Below are 18,742 nucleotides of genomic sequence, written 5' to 3'. Positions count from 1 at the left end.
GTACAGACAGCTTCAGTAGTCAGGATCGAACCCGGGTCTTTGGCGCTGTGGGGCATTAACCGCTGCGCCACTGTGCCGCCCTTGCTCTCCCTCAACACTACTTCGGTGTATTAGCTGGAGTGAGGCTTGAACCCTCGACCTTGTCGTCACGCACCAGAATCCTCTCGACTCCCCATCCCCGCCGCAGTTCAGCTGGCTGATGTTGGAAATCTGTATCGGCCCGGACATGAGCAGAGCCTGGTTTCCAATGAGTTTTAATGTGTCTGGAATCAATTTATTGTTTCCCCTCACGTTCTAGGAGCTCTGGAGTAAGAATATCTTCATCTCGTGACCACTAGGAAGTCCATCCATCATCGTGACTACAGTCTGTTGGCAGTGACATAGGCAATGAGATTGTGATTAATGGTGCTGATTAGAGTCATGAAGATCAGAAAATGGCAGACTCAATGCCGTTAATGGAGTCCCGCACCTAACATCAGGATAAATAGCTTTTCATTTATTTTTCTTCACATTGGTATTGTCTCCATTTATCTCCCACCATCCTCAGGTGCCTGAGCACTTTATACTCAAAGAAGGTGTGTGTGTGTTGTGTCATAGGCAGTGAGCACGGAAACAGGCCCTTCGGCCCAACTCGCCCATGCCGACCCATCCACGCTAGTCCCCTTTATCCACATTTCCCCTACGCTGGATAAGAGACTGTGCATTTACCCTATCCATTCCCCTCATGATTTTATACAAGATCACGGGGTGGGAGATTGCAACCTTCACGTGGTCCGCCCTGTTTCAACGAATGCAATCAACCTGGCGTGCACAATAAAATAAGATAAATTAGAACAAGTTGTCCTACAACTTTAGGCTGTGCACGCCATACACAAGAAGATACAAGATCACCCCTTAGCCTCCTGCGTTCCAAGGAATAAAGTCCTAAAGGGCCTGTCCCACTTGGGCGTCATTTGCGCGTCATTTACGTGACATAATTTATGCGTCACGCCGCACAACGCGCGCATGGTGTGCATTACATACGCATGACGCATGGTGGCGTAGGCAGTGACATGCGGTAGCGCGCGGCGCCCCAGGATTTCGGGATTCTCAAAATCCCCGCGCGCCTTCTGCGTGACGCGCAAATGACGCCAAGTGGGACAGGCCCTTAACCTGACCAACCTCTCCCTATAGCTCATGCCCTAAGTCCTGACAACATTCTCATAAATCTTCTCTGCTTCACCAACGTCTTGGACAACTGATGTTAGAAATGCACGCTGCAAGATCATATGAACAACAATTCTTACCTCGACGCGGGCTTGAATTAGAGACTTTAGACTTTAGAGATACAGCGTGGAAACAGGCCCTTCAGCCCACTGAGTCCAATTAAAGGACGTTCTTTTAGGAAGGAGATGAGGAGGAATTTCTTTAGTCAGATGGTGGTGAATCTGTGGAATTCTTCGCCACAGAAGGCTGTGGAGGCAAAGTCAGTGGATATATTTACATATAGAGTGAATATGGAGAGGATGTTTCTACTAGTGGGAGAGTCTAGGACCAGAGGGCACAGCTTCAGAATAAAAAGAGGTACAGTTAGAAAGGAAATGAGAAGGAATTTCTTTAGTCAGAGAGTGATAAATCTGGGGAATGCATTGCCACAAATGGCTGTGGAGACCATCAATTGATACTTTTAAGGAGATTGACCGGTGCTTGTTTAGTGAGGGTGTTATGGGTTATGGGACGAAAGCAGGAGAATGGGGCTGAGAGGGAAAGATTGATCAGCCATGATTGAATGGTGGAGTAGACTCGATGGGCCGAATGGCCTAATTCTGCTCTTCGTATCCACAGACTGACTGGGAAACCCTGCACGGATGTAATCTCAGCCTTATTACCGCGTGTTTGATACGCTTGGGCAAAAGGCTGCAGGCACTGAAGGATCAGATAATGAAATACATACTCCCACCCTCAGCCAAATCCCCCGCACATTGTATAAAAAATTAGATTCGGGGGGACCTCATTGAAACGTACCGAATAGTGAAAGGCTTGGATAGAATGGAGGGGCTATGTGGAGAGGATGTTTCCACTAGTGGGAGAGTCTAGGATTAGAGGTCGTAGCCTCAGAATTAAAGGACGTTCTTTTAGGAAGGAGATGAGGAAGAATTTCTTTACTCAGAGGGTGGTGAACCTGTGGAATTATTTGCCACAGAAGGCAGTGGAGGCAAAGTCAGTGGATATATTTAGGGCAGAGAGAGATCGATTCATGATTAGTATGGGTGTCAGAGGTTATAGGGAGTAGGCAGGAGAATGGGGTTATAGATCAGTCATGATTGAATGGTGGAGTAGACTTGATGGGCCAAATGGGCTGATTCTGCTCATATCATTTATGATTAGCTCCCAGCCAGTGCGACCCAGGAATAAAATGCAGAGGAGGTTGGGAAAATGTTGCCAAGATTTGTCGATGATTATTTGTGTGCCTCCTGCCCCTCTTTGCCACCCAGCACTCTGCCCCTTCTACATTCTCCCGAGAGTGGGTATCTTAACAGATTGTAGAAACAAGGAACTGCAGATGCTGCTTAATACACATAAGGACACAAAGTGCTGGAGTAACGCAGCGAGTCAGGCAGCATCTCTGGAGAATACGGATAGGTGATGTTTCGGGTTGGGACCCTTCTTCAGACATTTCTGTTTCTACAAGATAAAATAGCTTTTGATTATTAGATTGGAACATCTGTTAGTCTGGCACCATTGAGGTTTAGTTTAGTTTAGTTTAGAGAAACACGCCCTTCGGCCCATCGAGTCCACGCCAACCAACGATCCCCATCTAGGGACAATTTACAATTTTTACCGAAGCCAAATAACGTACTGTATTTGGAAAGTGGGAGGAAACCAGAGCAACTGGGGAAAATCCACGCGGTCACGGGGCGAACATACAAACTCCTTACAGACAGCACCTGAGGTTAGGATGGAACCTGGGTCTCTGGCGCTGTGAGGCAGCAATCTACCGCTGCGCCACCGTGCTACCACAGGTCGGTGGAAGTGCTGGATTGTCAGAGCTGGACCGTCCCTGACAGATGCAAGTTGTTACAGCCCACTGATTAAGTAATTGCAATCAGCTTCTGCAGTCTGAGGAGTCTGCCTCGCACTCACTTCATGATTAACTGGTTTCCACATACCAAGGCTGTTCATTTCCACCGCACTACAGATCAATACAGATGTGTGTGCTTTGCCACACAGTTTCCAATTACTTTTGTGATTGAAGTTAGAATATTTCTTAGCCATCAGTGACAATAGCTGTGAACACTGGTCGTGATAGGAAATGCATTTCAAAGTACTTCCTTTACCGCTTGTCTCCTACATCCCATAAATAACCATAAATCTGTGGCAGAGGGTGCACTGTGATCACAGTGAACATATTCCACACTGGCAAATTTCACAGACATGCAAATTCAAATCCCTTGGGACCGTCTTGAATGTTAATGTATAAAACTCCTGAGGATTTTTTTTTTTTAAAAAGATCATTTATTTGCGCTAAAGCCACTGACTTTCTCTCCTTTCATTTCTTTGACTTTGAAGGCTATTTATACCGTTAATAACTTTCTGAGAGAGGAGGATTATGAATTCGAGTTCCCATTACAGAGACTTCAACATCAAAATTCTCCGCTGGTATCCCAGTTGAGTAACAAGGAGCAGCAAGCTGACAGTACATTGGGTAGAGACAACATGCTGGAGTGACTCAGCGGGTCAGGCAGCATCTCCGGAGAAAAAGGACAGGTGACGTTTCGGGTCGGGACCCTTCTTCCGACTGAAAGTGGAGGGGAGGGGACAGGAGGTAAGCAGGGGTGGCGACAGATGACCAAGGAAGGGTGGAGCCCATAAGGGTCCATTGTTGGCTGGGGAAGAGGTGATAACGAGAGGATACGAACAGTGGAACTAGCAGGACGACTAGGGTGGGGTGGGGGGGAGAGAGGGAATGCATGTGTTAAGGAAATTAGAGTTTATACCGCAGGGTGTAAGCTGCTCAAACGAAACATGAGGTGCTGCTCCTCCAATTTGCATGTGGCCTCACTCTGACAGTGGAGGAGCCCGAGGACAGAAAGGGAATTTGACTGGCAATGTTTCGGGTCAAGACACTCCTGCAGGGTGGAGACAGGCCCTTCAACCCAGCGAGTCTATACCAACCAAACTATTTAATTTTGTATAAAGATAGAAATGTCTGAAGAAGGGTCCAGACCCGAAACATCACCTATCCTTGTTCTCCAGAGATGCTGTCTGACCTTCTGAGTTACTTTGCTATTCATTCCTGACCTGCTGAGTTACTCCGCCACTCACTCCTTACACACTAGAGGCTATTCACAGAGAGCTGAATGGCCTGCGAACCTGCACATCTTTGTGAGGTGGGAGGAAGCCGGAGCACCCAGAGGAAACCCACGCAGTCACGGGGAAATATACAAACTCCGTTCAGACAGCACCCGAGGCCAGGATCAAACCCGTGTCTCTGGCGCTGTGAGGCAGCAGCTCTCTCCGCTGCGCCACTGTGCCGCCCTTAAAGGCAGTGGGTCTGCTGTAGTTGTTGGGCCCATCATCTACACCACACACAGTGCTGCAATGGTTAAGTTGTGACTCACATTCAAACACGCATCTCAATTACTCCCTTTTCCCAGAGATATTGATTTATTTGATTGACCCAATGCTTTGACCTCCATTTCCCAGTAAGCGTCAATTATCATCCAGTGCTGTTAACATGGACAAACTGCATGTTATGAACAGCTACAGCACTCACACAAGTCACAACTGAGCGGTGAGTCTAAAGTCTCAGATCACAGGGACATCCAGATCCTGGAGAGATCGGCACACATTCTCAAGGTTCTGCAGGAGTGGTTGGGAAAGAGGGTGACATGAAACTAGTGTGAGCACGTGATCGATGGTCGGCGCTGACTGAAGGGCCGGATAGGCACAAATCCAACTCCAAGCTCCATCCAAGACCACAAGAAATGCAGGGAATTGTGGACGCAGCCCAGAACATCACTCGAACCATCCTCCCTTGCATAGACTCCATCTACACTTCACGCTGCCTCGGCAAGGCCATTAGCATAATCAAGGAGAAGTCTCACCCCGGTCACTTCCTCTTCTCCCCTCTCCCATCAGGCAAGAGGTATAGAAGTGTTTCCCAAAGAGAGCAGTTTCTCTCAAATTTCACACTAAATACAATCACGACCATCTTATTTTTGCAATCTCTGGTTCCAGTCTCACATCCAAACTGCCCCATGTATTCAAACCTTGTCATGATGTGTAATATTCACCTTCACTGCAAGTTGAATTATGCTGACCATTGAAAAACATCAAGGACCAGTCTCACCCCGGTCACCCCCTCTTCTCCTCTCTCTCATTACGCAACGGGTACAGGAGTGAGAAAACGCACACCTCCATATTCGGGGACAGTTTCTTCCCAGTTGTTATCAGGCAACTGAACCATCCTATCACCAACTAAAGGGCGGACCTGCCCTCCCATCTCCCTCATTGGAAACACGCGGACTATCTTTAATCGGACTTTATCAGCCTTTATCTTGCACTAAACATTATTCCCTTTATCCTGTATCTGGGTATTGCGGGCGGCTCGATTGTAATCAATCATGCATAGACTTTCCGCTGACTGGATGGCGCGCAACAAAATAGCTTTTCACTGTACCTCGGTGCACGTGACATTAATAAACCAAAACAAAAGTAAACAACGCTAGTCTTGCCAGCAAGTCTCATGAATTCTTGAACAAAACCTTCATACATGAGTTTTGATCTTCAATTTGAATTAAACTGATTTGACGTGGGCACAAGCACTGACAGAGCGACAGAGGAAAGGCTCCCACATTCGGCAGCTGTTTAATCAGCCGTACCATCACTCACTGTGCCTGTTATACTTACCATTAAATATGAATTGACTAAACAATGATTTAATGCATTAAACTAAAGCCAGAGGTGCAGAGATAACTTTGTGGCTGATGTTCTGTTTGGCTGCCTTGTTTATTTCAGTTTAGAGATACAGAGCCTCAGATTTCGCTTGGGTAGCTTACAACCCAGCGGTAGGAACATTGAATTCTCTAATTTTGAAACGTCAAAGTTCCCCACTCCGCTACCAGCTGCTGCCTGACCTGCTGAATATTTTGCCGCTTCCTGCTCTCCATTCTTTCAGCCCACAATATCAGTGCCGAACCTGACACCAAGTTAAACTGATCTCCTCTGCCTGTACATGGTCCATATCCCTCCATTCCCTGCATACCCATGTCCCAATCTAAAAGCCTCCTAAATGTCACTATCGTATCAGTCATCTCCACCCCAACACATCACCCTCTGTGAAAAAAAAACCTGCCCCGCACATCGCCTTTAAACGTTACCCCTTTCATGTTAAAGCAATGCCCTTAAGTTTTTTTTTAGAGATGAAGCATTGAAACAGGCCCTTCGGCTCACTGATGCCATGTCGACCAACGACCATTCTTTCACGCTAGTCCTATGTTATCCCACTTTCGTATCCTGCACTAGGGGCAATTCACAGAAGCCAATTAACCTACAAACCTGCACGCCTTTGGAATGTGGAAAGAAATCGAAGCACCCGGAGGAAAACCCATGCAGTCACAGGGAGAACGTGCAAACTCTGCACAGACAGCACCCGTCGTCAGGATCATTCCCGGGTCTCTGCCGCTGTGAGGCAGCAGCTCTACCTCTGCGCCACCGTGCTGCCCCCAGAATTCTTAGACATCTCCATCCTGAGAAAAAGGTTCTGACGGCCTACCCAATCTTTCCCTCTGGTAATTGTATCAGGTCCCCCCTTAACTTGGGCCTGTTTCCATGCTGCATCTATGAAAAAAACTTCAGGGCATAGCTTTGAGGTGAAAGGGGTAAAGTTTAAGGAGATATGCAGGGCAAGTTTTGTGTTACACAGGAAGTGGTGGGTGCCTGGGACGCGTTGCCAGGGATGGTGGGAACTTACGACACTCCAGAGAAACCAATCCAACTATATTCATTTAGTTGTCTAATTGTGCTCTTCCATATTGATTCATCGACAATCCTGAATACATTTAGAAGCTGTAAGAATTAAACAAAGTACCATCTATCTTGAAGTTAGTGAAGCAACAGTACTAAACCAGGGAAATCAGGTTTAATATTTAGCTGGTAATATAAAATAACTTCAGCAATATGGGATGATCAGGAACGTGATTGCTGGGATGTTACATAATTACATTGCTGTACTTTTGAAATGTGATTGTGAATATCTTACATGCACGCACACACAAGCACAATGTGTACACACCATGCGCGCACACTGACAACATACAGGAACTCTCTACATACACAAAAACGGACACGAGGGCATGTGCAGGCACACACATACATACACGTGTGCATATTAACACAGTGTGTGTGTGTCCAAGCATGTGCAGGCATGTACATACACACAAACAGGCATGCACGCACATACACACAGACATACGCACATAGACAAACACAAACAGTCATGCACCTACACAAACACACACAAACAGGCATGCACGCATATGCGCGCGCTCGTACCCACAGACACAGATATGCATATCGCATATATATGTGTGCATGTGTGTGTATGTGTATATAATATGTATATGTGTGTGTGTGCATACAGTATAGGTGTGTATATTTGTGTGTGCGTGCAAGCCTGATTATGCATGTGTGTATGGGTGCGTCTGTTTGTCTATTTATACCTATATATATTTGTATGCATATAGGTATATATGTGCATGGTCACACACACACACACAGAGCTTGCACACTTCACTGAATTACTGTCAAATATAATTAGTTATGACATGACAGTGAGCGTGTCCTGGCAGTGGGAAGTGTGTATAGAATCCTACACAGTCATTAACATCAGATTAACATTTGGAATATCATGTATTTCATTGTGTAGTATTTATTACTCTGTCATAATGTACACTGGCCTAATAAATTATTAAAAATCTGTAACCTTGCTGTCACCAGGCAATCATTGGCAAATGTAATTAAACTGATTTGCTGTATTTGGGTAGAAAGATGTAGCCAACCTCTCTCTGGCTCCCAGTGGAGGACTATTTTTATCTGATTTTTTCAGAGTAATCACAGTCCCCACTGCTCCTGTGAGTATTCTGACATCAGTAAAACAAACAGGTAGCCAGCCCTTAGAAAACACGTGTGTGCATGTGTGTCTGTGTTTGCGTGCGTGTGTATGTGTTCTCATGTGTGAGAGATTGCATGCATCTGTATGTGTGCACGATTGTGTGCGTGTTTGCGTGTATGTAAGTGCGCAAGGGTGAGCACACTTGTGTAAGTGTGCATGGGTGCATGCACGTGTGTGTGTGTTTCTGCGTGTGTGTGTGTGTGTGCGAGAGGGAGGAGAGGGATTAAATCAGGCTGGTCGGGATCAATGGCCTGGTTCTCTATCAAACATCACATGTGAGTGTTCAACATTACATCAGACTCCTGAATCTGCCTTGCAGATGGAGTCAAGTTGCCACAGGATATCCAGCCTCTGAACCGCTCTTGTATCAAGATTAGTTAGTTGGTTCAGATTAGTTTAGGTTATTGTCAGATATACTAGGGGGGAAACTAAATTCCTTATCAGCACGATGCTCACAAAGGAAATAGCTTCCATGGTAGTGAGAGGTACAGGGTGTCACAGTGGCACAGCTGGTAGAGCTGCTGCCTCACAGCACCAGAGACCCGGGTTCCATCCTGACTACGGGTGCTGTCTGTGTGAAGTTTGTACGCTCTCCCTGTGACCATCTGGGTTTTCCCAGGCTGCTCCGGTTTCCTCCCACACTCCAAAGACATAGAGGTTTGTAGATTAATTGGCTTCGGTAAAGATTGTAATACAGGGTGATGGATGGTTGGCACAGACCTGCTGGGCCGAAGAGCCTGTTCCCACGCTGTATCTCTAAACTAAACGAAACACGTGTAAACATGTGTGCTTGCATGTGTATGAACTTGTGCATGTCTGTGTTTTGCAAGTAAAATAAATGGTTAATTACTGTACCCTCCATAATGTTTGGGACAAAGACCCATCATTTATTTATTTGCCTCTGTATTCCACAATTTGAGATTTGTAATAGAAAAAATCACATGTGGTTAAAGTGCACATTGTCAGATTTTAATAAAGGCCATTTTAATGCATTTTGGTTTCATCATGTAGAAACTACAGCAGTGTTTATACATAGTCCCCCCATTTTTTTAAATTTTATTTATTTTTAATCAAAAATATTTATTCAAATATTAAAATAGTATTTACAATACAATAAAACAAAACACCACCATAATACAAGATGAAACAAATATGCTAAGCAACTGCTAAACAATTATATTGCAATCCTTGTCCAGGATACATTCAACCCCCCTCGGTGCCCAGCGGTCGCGGAACTCCCTCAGGGTGCCCGTAGACAGGGCGTATTCCCTTTCCATCCGCACCCGGGCACGGACGTACCCCCGGAAAAGGGGCAGGCAGCCGGCTCGGGTAGAGCCCTCCACCGCCTGCTGCCTTGACTCGCGGATGGCCAGCTTGGCCAGGCCCAGGAGCAACCCAACCAGGACATCTTCAGCCCTACCCTCTCCCCTACGCACAGGGTGTCCAAAGATGAGGATGGTGGGTGAAAAATGCAGCCAGAAGGCAAGGAGCAGCCCCTTTAGGTATTGAAACAGTGGCTGCAGCCTATAGTCCCCCCATTTGAGGGCACCATAATGTTTGGGGCACAGCAATGTAATGGAAATGAAAGTAGTCATGTTTAGTATTTTGTTGCATATCCTTTGCATGCAATGACTGCTTGAAATCTGCGATTCATGGACATCACCAGTTGCTGGGTGTCTTCTATGGTGATGCTCTGCCAGGCCTGTATTGCAGCCATCTTTAGCTTATGCTTTGGGGGCTAGTCCCCTTCAGTTTTCTTTACAGCATATAAACGGCATGCTCAATTGGTTTCAGATCGGATGATTAACTTGGCCACTCAAGAATTGACCATTTTTAGTTTTGAAATTTTTTTCTTTAGCAGTATGTTTGGGATCATTGTCTTGCTGTAGAATGAACCGCCGGCCAATGTGTTTTGAGGCATTTGTTTAAACCTGCGCAGATAGGATGTGTCTATACAGTTCACAATTCATTATGCTACTACTATCAGCAGTTGTAACATCAATGAAGATAAGTGAGCCAGTACCTTCAGCAGCCATACATGCCCCGGCCATAACACCCCCACCACCATATTTCACAGATGAGAAACGTAGAAAATAGGTGCAGGAGGAGGCCATTCGGCCCTTCGAGCCAGCACCGCCATTCACTGTGATCATGGCTGATCATCCCCAATATAGAAACATAGAAAATAGGTGCAGGAGGAGGCCATTAATGAGGTGGTATGAGGTGGTATGCTTTGGATTTTGTGCAGTTCCTTCTCTCCTCCATACTTTGTTCTTGCCATCATTTTGATATGTTCATCTTCATCTCATCTGCCCACAAGACCTTTTTCCAAAACTGTGGTTGCTCTTTTAAGTACTTCTTGGCAAACTGTTACCTGGCCATCCTATTTTTGCGGCTAACCAGTGGTTTGCATCTTTCATTGTAGCCTCTGTATTTCTGTTCATGAAGTCTACTGCGGACAGTGGTCATTGACAAACCCACACCTGAAGAGTGTTTCAGATCTGTCGGACAGGTGTTTGTGGATTTTTCTTTATTATAGAGAGAATTCTTCTGTCATCAGCTGTGGAGGTCTTCCTTGGCCTGTCAGTCCCTTTGCGATTAGTAAACTCATCAGTGCTATCTTTCTTCCTAATGATGTTCCAAACAGTTGATTCTGGTAAGCCTAAGGTTTGGCTGATGTCTCTAACAGTTTTATTCTTGTTTCTCAGTCTCATAATGGCTTCTTTGACTTTCATTGGCACAACTTTGGTCCTCACGTTGATAAACAGCAATAAAAGCTTCCAAAAATCATGGAAAGACTGGAGGAAAGACTAGGTACTGAGAGCTCTCCTATACCTGCGTAAAGGAGGCAATTAAACACACCTGAGCAATTACAAACACCTGTGAAGCCACGTGTCCCAAACATTATGGTGCCCTGAAATGGGGGGGGGGGGGGGGGGAATATGTATAAACACAGCTGTAAATTTCTACATGGTGAAACCAAAATGTATAAAAATGACCTTTAATAAAATCTGACAATGTGCACTTTAAACACATGTGATTTTTTTCTATTACAAATCTCAAGTTGTGGAGTACAGAGGCAAATAAAGAAATGATGGGTCTGTCCCAAACATTATGGAGGGCACTCTCAAGTCATCCACGAGTCTTATTGAAGAGTTTGACTTCTGCAGTTTCAACGTGTGAATGTGCATGTGTGTGGGAGCATGCAAATGCACGAGTGCATGGTACATTTGTTTAAAACCAGTGATATAATCTCTCCAGCAGTTGGACTGCATGCATCCGTAACAACAGATGGAGTACACGGCTGTGCTTCCTGCTCTTTGCTAATTCACCCGGGAGACAGTTCCTGACGGCTCCAATAGTAAATATGCAACACTTCACTGTTCCCAGTCTCCACCCGCCCCTCTACAAAACTCATCCACTCCTCATACACTAAGTCTCACTTTGATCCATTTTATTTAGAAAACTGACAGTATTTCTGTGCCAGAAACAGGAACGGGATTTTTGTTGCTGAAAACCGCGCTTGGGTCATGGAGGTTGGAGAGAGAAGTTGGCTTCTGAATACAGAGATAATAACATCGGCCTTTAACAAGATGCCTTCAGTTTTGTGAAGACTGGCAGAAGTGTGTTTCAACCATCTGCAACAGTTTCCCCTGGCAACTCCCTAATGAGGTGGGAGACACGGTCCTTGAACAGGGCTTGTTACCATGGATTGACCAGCGGTAGAGTGGGGGAAGGTGGGAGATGAGTGCACTGGTGCAGTGGCCCAGTTAGATTTGAAGGTTTAAGTATTAAGAGGGCCATGGCTCACTGGATAGCACTCTCATGACTAAGTCAGAAGGTTGATGGTTCAAATACTTCGACTCGACTTGGTTGCACTCGGCATTTTGTGCAAAACATATTGCTTTTTTTAATATCGAATATCAAAGCACAGAATAGGCTTGTTGGGCCGAATGGCCTCATTTTACTTCTATGTCTTTAGAGTTGCAGCGTAGAAATAGACCCTTCGGCACACTGAGTCCACGCCAACCAGTGACCACCCCGTACTCTATCACTATCCAACACACTAGGGACAATTTACAGAAGCCAATTAACCTACAAACCTTTACGTCTTTGGAATGTGGGAGGAAACTGGAGCACCCAGAGGACACTCACGTGGTCACGTGGAGAACGTATAAACTCCGTACAGACAGCACATGAGGTCAGTTTCGAAACCGGGTCTCTGGCGCTGCAAGGCAGCAACTGTACTGCTGTGCTGCTCAAATCTATGAGTACTGTATTCAGACAAGGTGCTGTTGTGCTGCCTGCAAAGACTAATAATAATAATGGATGGGATTTATATAGCGCCTTTCTAATACTCAAGGCGCTTTACATCGCATTATTCATTCACTCCTCAGTCACACTCGGTGGTGGTAAGCTACTTCTGTAGCCACAGCTGCCCTGGGGCAGACTGACGGAAGCGTGGCTGCCAATCTGCGCCTACGGCCCCTCCGACCACCACCAATCACTCACACATATTCACACACATTCACACACAGGCAAAGGTGGGTTAAGTGTCTTGCCCAAGGACACAACGACAGTATGCACTCCAAGCGGGATTCGAACCGGCTACCTTCCGGTCGCCAGCCGAACACTTAGCCCATTGTGCCATCTGTCGTCCCGTGCGCCATCTGTCGTCCCGGTACAGCAGTAGAGTTGCTGTCTTTCAACACCAGAAACCAGGGTTCAATCCTGACTACGAGGTGCTGGCTGTACATTTTTCTCGCGACCGCGTGGGTTTCCTCTGGGTGCTCCAGTTTCCTCCCACACTCCAAAGTCGAGCGGTTTTGTAGGTCAATTGTCTTCCACAAATGATCCCTGGTGTATATGATCCCGGTGGGCGGCGCGACTCACGTCGCAGCGGCTTCTGCAGTCCGTCTGTCTTTTTATTATTTTCTGTCTCGTTTTAATGTAGTTTTTATTTTATTTGTTTTGACGGGGTATGTGTGTGGGGGGCGGGGGGGGGGGGTGGGGAAACTTTAAAATCTTTCCCCTGCACGGGAGACCCGACCGTTTCTTTGTCGGGTCTCCGTTGTCGTTGGGGCTGCAACGTGGAGCGGCCTCCAGCAGGAACGACCTGGGGCTCCAGTCGCGGAGCTGCGGACCTACTCACCATCACGAAGCTGGCCGAGTCCGGAGCGGGTGGAGCGGTGGTGGCGCGCTGCTGTGACCCGACCCCCGGAGATTCGGAGGCTCCAACCGCAGGTCTGGCAGACAGGAACACTGGGAGCCCGCGGGTCCCTGGTGGGAGACCGCTTTTCGGGGCTTCCGCAACGGCAACTTCTCCCGCCCGAGTTGCGGGGTTGAAGATTACCTGGAGCGGGGCCTTACATCATCGCCCGGCGTGGCTTGGAATGGCTGTGGGACTTTGCTAGCGCCCGCCGGGGGCTCCAACAACAAGACCCGGAGCGTGGCCTTGCATCACCCGGCGTGGCTTTAATGGCCGCGGGACAATTACCATCGCCCGCCGGGGGCTTTGACTCTGACATCGGGAGGGGAATGGGGAGTGCAGGGGAGAGATACGTTTTTTACCTTCCATCACAGCGAGGAGGAGATGCGCTGTGATGGATGTCTGTGTAAATTGTGTTGTGTCTTGGGTCTTTTTCTTTTTGTATGTATGACTGCAGAAACAACATTTCATTTGGACCTGAACGAGGTTCAAATAACAAATAAAATTGTATTGTATTGTAAAATTGTATTGTATAGGATAGAACGAGTGTGAACGGGTGATCGCTGGTCGGCGTGAACGCAGTGGGCCGAAGGGCCTGTTTCCATGCTATATCTCTAAGCTAAACTGAAGTAATAATTTCATTGTTCTGTTTTCAGTATATATGACGATTAAACGTTCTTGACACCAATCTTGACACCTGAGATTACCAGCGCTGTACTGCTGCGGTATCAGAAATACCATCTTTTACATGAAGAGTCAAACTGAAGTCTTTACTCCTCATTCTCAGCTGGGATGGGGCCAGTGCTCCTGAGAAAAGAAAACTGGGAGGATGTAAAAGCTCATCATGTTTAATGCTGTAGGAAGGAACTGCAGATGCTAGTTTAAACCGGAGATAGACACAAAATGCTGGAGTAACTCAGCAGGACAGGCAGCATCTCTGGATAGAAGGAATGGGTGACGCTTCGGGTCGAGACCCTTCCTCAGACTGTCTATGACGTGGCTTTTTAGTGGTGATTTATGCTGAATTGTTGCCGTAGCCCAGTCCATCACACAGACCAGTCTACCCACCAGTGACTCCACCCACATTTCACACTTCCTCGTGAAAGCATCCAACGTAATGAAAGACTTGTCCCACCCCGGTCATTCTCATTCTCCACGCTCCCATCCAGCAAAAAGTACAGAAGCTTGAAAGCCCGCACTACCAGATTTAGGAACAGCTTCTTCCCCTCCGTTATCAGGCTTCTGAACGGTCCTTCCATAAACTAGGATACTGTCCGATTCACCGCTACCCCATTGCGGACATTGGACTTTGTCTATGGAACTGGTGCACAACAATGCTGAGAACTACATTCCGCACTGTATCTTCCCCCTTTGCTCTATATCCTGTACTTGAGTTTGAACTGATTGTATCCATGTATGGTATCTCTGATCAGTTTTAATAGCATGCAAAGCAGTGCTTTTCATTGTACCTTGGTACATGTGACAATAATACATATAAGCCTAAACTAGACTGCTTTTCCACAACCAGCATGGACTAAATGGGCCGAGGGGCCTCCTTCCATGTGGTCAACGTTCTATGATTATGTCCATAAGACCAACATCTCAGAGGTTTGGCCTTAAGATCTGCAGCCATCAAATTCAATGCCACCCAGAAGTATAGTAAGTCCAATTCAAATCAATTAGAACTCAAAACTTTTCCATCAATATCTGTGAAACTATAAAAATCATTCACTGGTGTATTTTAGTGAAGGGAATCCACTATGCTTACCTGGCTTATAGTATATGGCCTATGATACAGAATAGGATAGTTTATTCTCAGTTGCCCCTTTGATTAGATTAGCAAGGTTTATGGAACGAGCCACCAGAGGAAATAGTTGAGGCAGGTGCCATAATAACATTGATAGGACATTTGGGCAGGTGCCTGGATAGGAAATTTCATGACACTTTCATGACAATAAACGTATTCATTCATTCATTCATTCATAGGAAAGGTTTAGAGGGATATGGGCCACACGTGGACAGGTGGGACGAGTATATATGGGGCATCTTGGACAGCATGGACAAATTGGGCCAATGGATCAATCTCAGTACTGTACGATGTTTTCAAGAGAGAGTTAAGGACCTGTCCCACTTTCACGACCTAATTCACGACCTCTGACGAGTTTGCCCTTGACTCATACTCACAGCATGGTCGTCACGAGGTGGTCGTAGGAGGTTGTAGGAGGTCGTAGGTAGGTCGTAGCAGGTCGTGATGCTGGTCGTAGGTACACGTGGCATCAAGTAGGTCAGGGCGTTTTTTCTAGCCTGATGAAAAATGTCCACGAGTAAAAAAGGTCGTGAATTAGGTTGTGAAAGTAGGACCTGTCCAGGTCCTTTAGATATAGCTCTTAGGACTAACAGAATCAAGAGATATGGGGAGAAAGCAGGAACGGGGTAGATTCTAGATGACCAGCCATGATCATATTGAATGGCGGTGCTGGCTCGAAGGGCCGAATGGCCTACTCTTGCACCTATTTTCTGTTTCTATGTTTTTATGACACTATGACTCTAAGATAGAAAAGGGTTAGAGGTTTAGCACACAAAACTGTGTGTTTTCACTGTATCTCGGTGCACATGGCAATAATAGGTCCATACATCATGGAAATAGGGCTTCGGCACATCTAGTTCATGCTGAGCAAGATGACCCATCTCAGCTCGTCCCATTTGCAGGAATTATGTAATAAGAGCAACAAGTGAATGGCAGGGCCCTGGGGAGTGTTGTTCAGCAGAAAGATCTAGAGAGTGCAAGACATAGTTCCCTGAAAGTGGCGTCACAGGCGATAGGGTGGTCAAGAAGACTTTTGGGTACTTTGGCCTTCATTAATCAGGGTATTGAGTATGGAAGTTGGGATGTTAAGTTGCCATTGTACAAGATGCTGGTGAGGCCACATTGTGTTCAGTTTTGGTCACCCTGCTACAGGAAGGATGTCATTAAGCTGGAACGAGTGCAGAGGAAACTTACGAGGATGTTGCCAGGACTGGAGCTATAGAGAGAGGTTGCACACTTTCCTCTTTGGAGCGCAGGAGGATGAGGTGTGATCTTATGGAGGTGTACAAGATCTTGAGGGAAATAGTCAGGGTGAATGCACAGAGTCTTTTCCCCGGGGTAGGGGAATCAAGAACCAAAGGACATCGGTTTAATGTGAGGGAAATGATTTAATAGGAATCTGAAGAGCAACTTTTCCCACAGAGGGTGGTGGGTATATGGAAAGAGCTGCCAGAGGAGGTTGCTGAGGCAGGTACTATAACAACATTTAAAAGACATTTGGACAGGTATATTGAAATAATAATAATAATAATAAATTTTATTTGTGGGCGCCTTTCAAAAGTCTCAAGGACACCTTACAGAATTTAACAAGAGTAAAAAACATATAATCGGAGTAAAATAAATAATAAAGACATCACCAGTACACAAATTAAAGACAGAATTCGATCCAAAGACAAAAAAAATCAAAAACACAATGTGAAAGGTTTGAAAGGTTTAGCAGGATATGGGCCAAATGGGGACAGGTGGGACTAGTGTAGAAGGGGCATCCTGGTCACCTTGAACAATTTTGGCCAAATGGTCTGCTTCCATGCTGTGTGCCTCTAAGCACCAGAATAACACAGGAGATAAGGCAACGTCTGAGAAGAGAGAAACAGTCAATATATTGGGTCAAGGACCCTTAGACAGGACTGGAAAAGGCAGGTGGCATCATGTTGGATGCTGCAGTGGAGGGGGAGGATTGCTGGCAATGATTGTGTCAAGCAGCAGGCCAAAGTTGTCATGGTAACAACTACTTTAAAAATGGTCATGTGGAGGCAGGAAAGAAAAAATGAAATTGAAATAGAGAGGCACAGTAATATTTAGAGAGAGAGAGAAAAAAAAGATGTTAGCAAAATACCAACTGCTGGAGGAACATAGTTGGTGAAGATTCAAGAGTCAAGTGTTTAATTGTCACTGGAGTCGGGATCGACTTTAAACTTCAGACTTCAGAGATACAGCGTGGAAACAGGGCCTTTGGCCCACCGAGTCCGTGCCGACCAACGATCACCTCGTACACCAGCACTATCATACACACTAGAATTTACAATGTTACCAAAGCATATTAACCAACAAACCTGCATGCCTTTGGAGTGTGGGAGGAAACCAGAGCACCCGGAGAAAACACCCTACAGACGGCACCTGCCGTCAGGATGGAACCCGGGTCTCTGGCGGTGTAAGGCAGTAACTCTACCGCTGCACCACTGGGAGGGGGGAGAGAGAGAGTTGGTCGTAGGTTAGTTACCTGAAACTGGAGAATTCAATGTTCGATTGAATGGAAGTCGGATGGAAGTTGTCCCTGGATGAGTGTCTCGAACCAGGGGGTCACACACTCAAAGGAATGCGTTAGCTATTCAGGATAGGGATGAGAAGAAACATCTTCACCCAGAGGGTGATGAATCTTTGGAATTCTCTACCAGAGAGGGCTGTGTAGACTGGGTCACAGAGAGCACACATGACAGAGGTCAGCCATGTTGTTATTGAATGTAGGAGCAGATGTAACAGGTTATTCCTACTCTGACTTCTGATGGTGCCGGGATCCTGGGATAGGAATTATGTGAGTACAGTCCCAACCTTTCCCTCTCACACACATTCGAGTGCAGTTACACACACAATCAGGCGCACCCACAAATTCACACACAGGCACGCACACTCATTCACATTTAGACACAAACACACTAACTAATGCCCACACTTAGATGCATGCGCACTGACACTCACATTTAAACACACTAACATTCACATTTAGACCCACACACAAATACACCCACACACTTGACACAGACTAATACACTCACGTTTAGACATGTGCACATTTAGACACACAATAGACCTACATTTAGATGCGCACACACTGACACATTTACACACACCAACACTCATATACACACACATTTACACAGACACAGACATAGACCCACATTTAACACACGCACTCGCCTTTACACATGCACATTTACACACACTAATACGTACATTTAGACACACACACTCAGTCATATACCCACTCCCATCTATAGTAGGTACACACACCCATCCCTACCCTCTCCCCTCCCACACACAAATAGACCCACATTTAGACGCGCACACACATACACTCAGTCATATACCCACTCCCATCTGTAGTCGGTACATACACCCACCCCTGCCCTCTCACTCTCCCCTTACACGCACACTCGCCGACCACTGGTTCTCCATTGCCGGACCAAGAGCCAGGCAGCCACCCACCCATCCCTGGCAATGTCACTTGCAGCAACTCTGAGAGGCGGGGATGGAGGGGGAGACGCCGCCCGCTCCTCGCTGCTGAATTATCAAT

This window comes from Amblyraja radiata, chromosome 19 (genome assembly GCF_010909765.2).
Source record: "Amblyraja radiata isolate CabotCenter1 chromosome 19, sAmbRad1.1.pri, whole genome shotgun sequence".
In the NCBI taxonomy this organism is placed as follows: domain Eukaryota; kingdom Metazoa; phylum Chordata; class Chondrichthyes; order Rajiformes; family Rajidae; genus Amblyraja; species Amblyraja radiata.
This window is presented reverse-complemented; position numbering follows the sequence as displayed.